This window comes from Helianthus annuus, chromosome 5, assembly GCF_002127325.2.
Source record: "Helianthus annuus cultivar XRQ/B chromosome 5, HanXRQr2.0-SUNRISE, whole genome shotgun sequence".
NCBI lineage: Eukaryota > Viridiplantae > Streptophyta > Magnoliopsida > Asterales > Asteraceae > Helianthus > Helianthus annuus.
Window position 1 is genome coordinate 120,556,912 of NC_035437.2, and position 10,458 is coordinate 120,567,369.

The following is a 10,458-nucleotide window of genomic DNA, read 5'->3' on the forward strand; positions in this document are numbered from 1 at the left end:
GTTTGGTTCAATGATGCACATATACAACATGGCAAACACGCATGCACGCAAACACATTAAGTACACTACTTGTGCTATTCGGATGGTTGGGCCAAGGAGCTTGTGCGAGCCCAACCATCCTGTGCGATGTGAGTCTAGGCCCAAAATAAACAAGTAATAAACATCTTGTGTGATCCAGTTCATGTTGTGCGATCTTAAAGCAGCCCAGCCCAACATTCCGTCCGGCCCAAACATTCAAATAACACATGTGCGGTCCAATTAACGTAACAGTCAGCTTGTGCGGTTGGTGTGTGCTTGTGCGAGTGATCTGGATTGTACGACTGGAATTGGGCTTGTGCGCCTGGACATTTGGGCTGTCCGGCCCAACAGTCTTAACTATGTTACAGCCGATAAAGCCCAATGAGCCTTGTGCGACCGGTAATCTCTTGTGTGATCGGACCTGTTTGTGCGAACCGTGACCCTTGTACGTCTGGGCCTGCTTGTGCGTGTGGTCCATTTGTGCGATTGGACCACCTTGTGTGATTGGACTTCTTGTACACCAAGAAGTCTTGTGCGATCGGTTGAACTAATTCCACCATTTAAGCAAATCGGTTACAGCCATCAATAGTTTCCAAACTTAACCAAATCAATTAACAATTAATCTATTTCAAATCATGCTCAAACTCGATCAAATGGGGGTTTTAACATTCTAAATCTCATGAACCCTAAAATCATAACGTAAGTCAATCTCTAACAATTTATATGAACATATGACCTAGAACATCGACCCATCCGATTTACTTAGCACATTATCCATCTAAGATCCGATTACATGAGCATACACATATGACCGATTATCAAGACACTACTTAGCACCATACGATTAACAGAAATACCAATCATCATCAACGATCATGCATTCTAGAAAAGTATAAACATTATTGAACTTGCAATTAAAGTGCACAAGGGATCCGATTATCAAAACATTATCATACAACATGGATAATCATAAGTCATCGATTACACATAACATCAATACAATAAGCATACCAATTACTAACCGGATTAGGGGAAAGAACGAAGATTGATCTTGTGCCGTCGGTTTCTAGTCACACCGAGAGGGAGAAGTCGTCTAGGGTTCTTGATGTGTGTGTGTGCGATAATTGCCAAAAATGTGAGAAACTACAAAACACCCTAATGATATTCGTGGGAGTGTAGTGGGCCGAAACCCTTCATGGGCCGCCCTATTGGTCCATGCATAAGGTGTAAAGCCCAACGGCTTGTGCGACTCAATGTAGGTGTGTGTGTTGTGCGATTCTTGTGCGGTTCGGTACATACATACATACAATATAACACAACACATGTTTCACCAAGCTCACATAACACAAAATAACAAAACATTTATTAAGTCCAACCATATAGTCTAGTTCACATATGCACATAGTGTTACACAAAGCGAGTCTAAAGTTCGAGTTGTCACACGAAGCATGTTAGTTATCGACATGAACCTATCGATACCAATGACTGCGGGTTGACTGCCCAAGGCAGTTCGTAATACATGATCACCACCGTAATCCATACAAATAATTGTCCTTAACAACCCCCGAATGAACGGGTGCTGAGTCCAAACTAATAGTACTATCGTTGCTAAGGCAGGTAGACAGCATTCCATGTGTAAACATAACAAACAAGCATTCATTAAGTCACGTAATACATGCAGTAACGGTTAGCGTTAAAAGTATTGCGTAGTGTGTTTGATGTGATTTCATGTAAGTAACGTATGTAACACCCAAAAGTGCTTAAAGCAAAAAGGGATCGAGTATACTCACAGCGGTTGGATGGATTGAATGGAGCGCTTGAGAGTAAGGTTAGCCTGAGTAGTTCGATACCATAACGATAAGTGACGCGTAAAACGAGAATAAGTGTTGGTGGGTCGGTCAGCTCGTCGATCGGATGGTAGTCCGATCGGACAGCTGATCATGCGGGTGACTGTCCGTTCGGACGGCTGTCCGTTCGGATGGCCATTCGAGTGGATGGTTTCTTCCTTTAGAAAGGATATGTTTGTGTATGATGGTTTGACTTTTGAAATTTTTGTTGTAGCATTTGAAAACATTGAAGTGTTTCTACCTTTCAGGTCCGATCGGCCAGCAACCCGTTCGGCTGGCACCTCAGTGAGAACAAGTTCACAGCAGGTTGTCACTCGATCGGACAGCAGCTCGATCGGGTGGCATTCCTAGTGCATTGAACATGTTGAAAATTGTTTAAGTGTGGAAGTCCAAATGTCTCATGGTACGGTTGGCAGTTCGATCGGATGGTAGTCCGATCGGTCAGCAACTCATTCAACACTCAGACCTCTTAGATTGACAAAATGGTTAAGTGTGGGTCCCCAAAGTGCAAGTCGTTCGGCCAGCCGGTCGATCGGGTGACTGTCCGTTCGGACAGCAGTCTGATCGGACGGCACCCCGTCCTGGTCGTCCTGGTCGTCTCACACTTGGTTGTCTTGATTGTTTGTCGTTTTATCGAGGCATTTTGATAATGTGCAAAACAACAGTAACCTTGTCACTACTTGGTGCTCCTGATCGGACAGGAATCACCCAGATCTGGTCAGTTAACTTTTCGTGACGGTGTTCCATGTTTAACCCGAAATCGGTAAACCTCGTGGCTAGAATCCAGATCTTGAGCCACACAACCACAAGAATGAGTAGTATGTCGAAACAAGCTCCGATTCCACCAGTTTTGAGTGCATTGAGTGTAAAAGAGTTGAAAGAAAGTTGGAAAACCATCTTTCAATCCTTTCCTTTGTGAATATGTTTAGATCTACTAGAGATCTTTGTTTGTTTATGTGGAAATCGGTTAGATCTAAGTTGTTCTTGGTGGATAGAGGTCAAAACATGAAGTTCTTCAAGAACACATGATGACGTCATCCTAGAACACCTTGAATCTTGGTGATTTCATGGTTAAAACTTAAGATTCAAAAGATAGAAAGGTGTAGGAGTGCATGTAGATCAAGAAAGTACAAGATTTAGGACGAGATCTTACCAGAATCGAGAGAAATCTGAGAAAAGGTGAGGAGCACGAGCTGGTCGTCAGAGAGTTTCCAAAAACAGAAAGCGTGAAAGTGACAGGGGTATTTATAGAGTTCCAAAAGAGGAAAGGGCAAGCCGATCGGCTAGGCAGCTCGATCGGACAGCCTGTCCGATCGGACGGCAGTCCGAACGGACGGCTGGTCGATCGGCTGGTCGCCTGATCGATCGGTCGCCTGGTTCTAGTGTTCGGTGCGATGAGTTTTGCTGTTTCGATTTTGATTGCGAGTGTTGCGATGCGATAGAGTTTCCTAGTCAAATTACTTTTAATCCCAACTACTTATACCTTGCACTGTCTTTTCGCCACCAATTATATCTTGCGAGTTTGTGATTGCGATTTGATTGCGATGAGTTCGATTGCGATTCGATTGATTACCACACATAACATAAATAAACATGCACAAGTAACACATAAGGCACACACACACGTATAATAATCACCAAATTGCGTAATTCGAGTTGCGAGCACGATGTTGATTGGATTAGTTCCATTAGAGTTTAATTGACTTTATCGCATTGTTACTTCCTATTATTCACAGTCGCAAAGCGATTCGTAGCAATAAATATACCTCGATTACTGCGATTATGCTTAATTACTCCACATAATACAACTAACGTAAAACATAAAATAGGCTAACTATAGTCAAAGAAGTCAAAACAGGGATTGAGTAAGGAGAGATAGATTGCAATTAGCAATCTTTTCTCCCTTTGACTTCAATCTTGACTTTGACTTTGACTTTCGAAACACGGGGTGTTACAAGTAGGTATAGTCACAAGGGACTATGACCATCGTGATTACGCTCATGTTGTGAAGTTCAACGAACTTCGTGTTGACCAACTCGTGGTCAAAGCAGAAAGTCAAACACTGTTTGACTTTCGTGCTAAAAACGCATAAAAAGCATGAAAGAGACTTACAAAGGGTCCAAGCTAGGAAGTTTTGATTCAAACAACTCAGGTATGAAGTAATAACTTCAACTTAGAGCTGATTGAACCAAAGTGTGAGTTGAAATGAAGTGAAGGCATGGGTTTACATAGGATTCGGTAAAGCGTTAGGATCGTTCCTCGCATTTCGTGCTTTGATCTTGGCCCTCCACTTGGGCTCATGGTTTTCAAAACCATGGGAATGTTTAAAACCAACAAATTTGCCCATAGCATCTAAAACCAGCCATTAAAACCATCAACACTTCAAAATTGGACTAGGTTCATTGAATCTGGTCTGAAATTTCAAAAAATGGTCCCTGCACTTGCAAAACTTGATTTTTGGCACTTTTAAGCCCCGTTAACCCCATTTCAAAGCTCTAAAATGATGTTAAAGTATAGGGAACTTAAAATATGCTAAAAAACATCTCAGATGTCGGTTTGTTTGGTCGTACGGTTGCGTTGTTCGGTTAATTACGACGAAAGTCGTAACGAACGCAAAAACGATCCAAATTAAGCGACGAATGTAATTTTATCATGCCAATCACTAAAATAAAATATTTTAATGATTACAAAAATTTTTGGATGTCCGGATATATTCAGAACGTAAGTTATGCGCAAAAATGCAAACTTGTGCACTTTTTGACGCTTTTAGTCCCTGAAAGACTAAAAAGTTTATTTTAGCACACCAAACCCCTCAAAGCCTATTTATAAGCTATGAAAAGGATATTTAGGGCATATTTAACTTATGATAAAGTACCGGAATGTTCGTTACAATACAAATCGGCTTACTTTCCTGTAAGCGAATAAACTTGATTTCGGCATACCAAACCATTCAAAACTTATTTGTAAGTTATGTAAAGGTTATTTAAGGTATGTTAAGCCTATGTCACTATTCCGGAGTGTTTGTTTCATTAAACTGGTTATATTTACGCATCAGATCGTGTATAACCTTCCAGAAAGCGATTTAAAGCCCGAAATCAAACAAGAATTGATATGTGCAAATGATACACATATTTATACAAATCCCAAGTATGAAATATAATATTTCATTAATTTAGCATTTGTTTGATGGTCGCAGAGGCACAGGTGTCACAATCACCACCTCCGCCGCTGTGAACGGCGGCGTTGTCACCGGAAACATCACCGGAGATGGTCGGCTCCCCTTCTCCCCTTCGTTCTCTCTGATGCTTCTCTCTTTGCAGCTCTCTCTCTCTCTCTCTCTCTAAAACCTTCAAGGTGTGTGTGTAACCGTGGTGCAGCCGGAAAAACGGCATGACCCTGCCCGATTCGTCACCGGAGTCTGTTGCCAGCTTTGCCGGAAGCGTCGTCGAAGGGAGAGCGAACAAGGGGGTGCGATGGTATAGAAGGTTAGGAGATCCGGGGGGTGTGGGGTGTAGAAAAAAATAGGAAGTTGGGGCTAGGGTTTTGATAAAGTGAATTGGGGAAGGAAAGAGATAAAGATGATGATGTTTTTGTTCAAGAAAGATCTGGGTTTTCTTTATAAAATGAATAAAAGGGGAGGAAAATTACCATTATACCCCTCATTTGCATATCATGTGTCTAATAATTAACCAGAGTTTGGGGTTGAGTTAGACTCGGGGGCCAAAATAGTTAGTTATAGAGACCATGGGGGCACATATGTTAAAAAATCTTATTTTGGGCTAATATAGTAAAACTGATATAACCACAGGGGCCAAAAACGTAATTTACTCTTCTTTTTATCTTGCTCGCATGATAATTCTTTTAACTCTCCACGCTTGAGTAAACGTTTACTTACCCGTTATTTATATAATATTTATATAAGTATAGATGTGCTTGTGCATGATCTTCCAAACCCGAGTCACCCGTACCCCTCTAGGTTACGTACGACCCAAGTGGCCTGGTACTTAAACCATGGCCCAACCTGAAACATTCCCACACAAACCCACACCCACTTAATATTTTATTTTTATGATCGGCCCAAACACCCTACCCCTTTCCACTTGTGGCACTTACAGCCCATTTAAGTCTAGCCCAAACCGCCCACCTCACATTCCCTCTAGTAGCAGCCCAACCCAAACCACCTTAAACCCAAACCCTACCTTGTGGCCCAAGTAGTTTGCGGCCCATGGAGAACTTAAACCGCCCCCACACCCTTCAATGTTATTACGTACATGCAATCCCATAAACTCATAACCCTAAATCGTTTTTCAAGCTCCTTCTCTGCTCCTCTCTAGTCAACGCTAGTCGACATGATCAAGTCCCTCAAAGTCGTTCGGTTTCAAGCATTAGATCTATCCACACCATCTCTTTAACCAGGTAACATGATTAGTTGATATTATAGCCTTGTTAATTTTATAAATCATGGTTGCGTTTCTGGATTTCTTTGCATATTCTTGATCTTATGAAGATACTTGTAGTTCAAGTTGCTAGGAATCATGTGTATTTGATGATTGGGTTGATTATGGGTTCGGTTGGTTAATTAGGGTTTGAGATTCTTGATGATGTTGATACTTGGCATGATGAATCTAAGATAAATAAACTATAACCTACTTGGGATGATTTATTATGTTCATATAATCGCAAAAACATGTCATGGAAACTTGGAAACTCATTTTAGTAAAGTATATGTGAAAACAATTTCTGTCCCGAACATTATAGCCGACTTTAAGCGGCTGTAATCGGGTCTATAATGAACCTCTTTGAAATACGATTCAAACCACGTTGGTTTCATAATTTTTGGACCTCGTTTGGTCTGCTAAAAGAATAAAATCATTTCAGTGGTCAAAGCTGCAATTTTCTGCAGAATTTATGTTTTGTGTTTTACGTCATATCTTGGCGAATATTTGGAGTTAGGTTATGAAATTTATACATGAGATGGCATTAGGTGTCTGTATGAATCTCCAGATGGAATTACGTTAATCGGATAACTGACGATTTTTAAATAAATTTTTCTATAAGTTGTACTCAGAAAGTGATGAATCTGGCCACTGCTTAGTAAATAAATTTTCTTAATTTTTATTTAAGAGTAAATTACAAGTTTTGTCCTTTATCTTTACATCAAATTTCAGGCGCTGTCCTTTAGCCAAAAAGTTGTCAGGCGGTGTCCTTTGTGTTTCTAAATCTTGCAAGTTTTGTCCTTTAAGCCAAACCAGGTTAGAATTCTCAGTTAAAATACCCCATGTGCAAGGCACATGAGGGTAAAATGGTCATTCTTTGTTAAATCATTTAATTCCCCATTTAATTCCTCATTTATATCATACACCAACCACCAACACAAAATCTTCTCTGTGCAGAACATCAAATTAGGGTTTCTTCTACCTCAAAGCATCGTTGATCATGGTTTTTTGTCATTGTGGAAGAGATGCAATAATACAGACGTCATGGACAAGCAAGAATCCTGGTCGTCGTTTTTATGCTTGTCCAGTACAGGTAATATCATCCCTCTTCAAATTAGGGTTTTCTTCATCTTTCAATCGATGATGGGTTTTTGCATTCTAGGGCTCAAACTGTGGTTTTATTGGATGGTATGATCAAGAAAGGTGTCAAAGGTGTGTCGATATCATACCTGGACTGCTTAGGGGTAAGAACAAGTTGGAAGTCGATGTGCAGAAGCTGGGCCATTCAAACGTGTTACTTGAAGGCAAATTGAGAGAATCTGAAGCCAATTCAAGAAAATTGAAAATGTATTTGGTTATTAGTTGGGTTTGTTTTGCTATATATGTGATGTTGTCTTAGTGTATTTGCAACTGATGTACTTTTGTTGAAAGTGGTAATGAAATGTCCTAGTTTTGCAACTGATCTAATTTTGTTGAAAGTGGTATAACTTGCTAATGAAATGTGCAACTTCAAAATGTCCGTAAATGCAAACGACCAAAACTTATAGACACTACATAATATGCAGCCCAAACATTAAAATGTCCGTAAATGCAAACGACCAAAACTTATAGACACTACAAAATGTCCGTAAATGCAAACGACCAAAACTTAAAGACACTACACATAATAAGCAGCCAAAACATTAAAACTTCATAGATAACATACCATAAGATGTTTGGTCAAAAGAGTACGAGTAGTGTTCAAAATACATAAGCAGCCAACATCACAAACAAGTAGTGTTCAAAATACATAATAGACTACGAAATAGCCAACATCACAAACAAGCAGCCAAATGGTCAATTTCCACCCTTCCCAGGTTTCACAACTTTTGCACGTTTACCCGATTTCCCAGCAGTTGCACTTGTACCCGCTTCAGCTTGACCTTTGCATGTCCTTGAATTATGTCCGGTGTTCTTACACTTTTTGCATGCAGCCTTAGTTTGCTTTTTGGACAACCTACCAGATTGGGTCAACTCTTCAAGCTTAATTGCAGATCTTTTCCTCAACTTTTTGGGTCTTCCGACTTGTGTATGGTGCTTTGGAGGTACAATAGTTGTTGGAAGTTGAATCTTTGCCCATAAAGTACGACCATTAATTGGGTTAACCTTGAATGAATACACCAATTTCCACCTATCCATGGTGTAAACTGGATGAACCCAACTCTCTAGAGCACCCACCCTTCCACCAGTAGCAGCCTTCTCCCATAATGCAGCCACAGCATGTCTACATGGCATACCTGCATTTCCCAAGACTTAATTATTATTCAAATGCAGCTAATGAATTGTCATCAACACTTAAAAAGTATGCTTATACCTGTTACTTCCCAGCCTCTGCAACTACAAGTCCTTGCAGCCAAGTTCACCACGCGAGCACTATTCGGTTTGCCACTGACCTGGTAATGATCCCCTCCATTCCACTGAACATGGTAGTGAGTTGCATCCTACTTGATCTTATCAAACATTTCAGTTGCTTTTGGTATCATCAGCCCTTCACTATTCTCTATCACGTTCAAGACCGTCACAATCCTTCGCATAAGATACTCCCTTATGTACTCTAGTGCAGAAATGATGGGCTTGTCCCTGCCTTCCACAATCTTAACATTGTAAACTTCACACGTGTTGTTAAGAAGTATGTCAGAAACAGCCCTTCCTGTGATGAAATTGCAACCAATCAGTAAATGAAATGAAATAAATGATCAAAAATAATCACTGAATTATATACCTGAAAAGTGTGCCCTTGTCCAATGCAATGGTGGAATCTTAGACAACCACAGGTGGGCTTTCTTGTTGAAAGCCTTCAATTCATCCATAGCAAGTGTAAACTCTGGAATTGTAGTTGCAGTAGCACACTTCCACAACATCTCCTTGTATAGATCACCTTTAAAGCTCACTTTCATATTCTCATGTATGTGCCTGAGACAGTATCTGTGCTCAGCATAAGGAAAGAGCCTTGTGATTGCAGGAAGTATTCCCTATTTAACACACAAACAGGCATTAATATATTAACATACACAATGAACAGATCTGAGCAAAGGAAAGTGTACCTTTTGCCTATCACTTATGAAAGTAAAATTGGAATTGCTCCCTATATCAAGATCTGCACCCAACAACTCTAAAAACCACATCCAGGAGTCCTTGTTTTTAGATTCAACAATTGCATAAGCAACAGGGTAGATACCATTGTTGCTGTCAACACCCACAGCAGTTAAGATCTGACCTTGGAATGGTCCTTTCATAAATGCCCCGTCAAGTCCCAAGAAATCCCTACCTAATGCTTTAAAGCCCTGTTTCAAAGCAGCCAAACAGACATATATTCTTCTAAACTGTCTTGTGTTATTCCCTGGATCTGGACCTGCTTCTACTTCAATTTTTACAGTAGTACCTGGATTTTGTTGGATCAATTTATTAGCATACTCTCTCAACAGTGCATACTGCTCAACATAATCCCCTTCTACATGCTTCTTAGCTAGTTTCTTAGCCCTGTATGCCTTCATTCTGGAAATCCCAATAGCAAACTGCCTTTGAAATTGCTCCTGAACAGCCTTAACTGGTATATCTGGGTTCTCATCAGTTTGTTCTAACATTTGCTGTGACAGAAATTTTGAAGTACAAGCATAGTGCTTCCGGGTTTGAAGGCATGTGTGTTGAGTGATTAGGGTTTTGACCAACCAACTCTCAGCCCCCTTTTCTTTTGATATTAATATAACCCATGGACATTGAAACTGTTGAGGGTTTGTCTTTTTTCCCCTACCACCAACATTTATGGCAACTTTTTGCTCTGAAGTCCCTGACTCTTTATTTTTTTCAACAGCAGCCCCTTTCTGTTTCTTTTTGTTACCTTTCCCACCCTTGTCTTTATTTTTTTCAACAGCAGCCACTTTTTCTTTACCTTTTCCTTTTGGTTGACTTTGAATATGCACCACATTATCATCTACTTCAAAGTCCGGCTTAGGCCCTTGACATACAGCCCTTACCCTACTATGATCATCCTTGATGATTTTTATAATTCTTCTAGTCTCCACTGCATGTTTTCTTATTAGGTTTTTGGCTTCTTGTTTGTTTCCAAAGACCTGACCAACATAAAAATTTGCCATGTTTTCATTAGACCTTCTTATCTG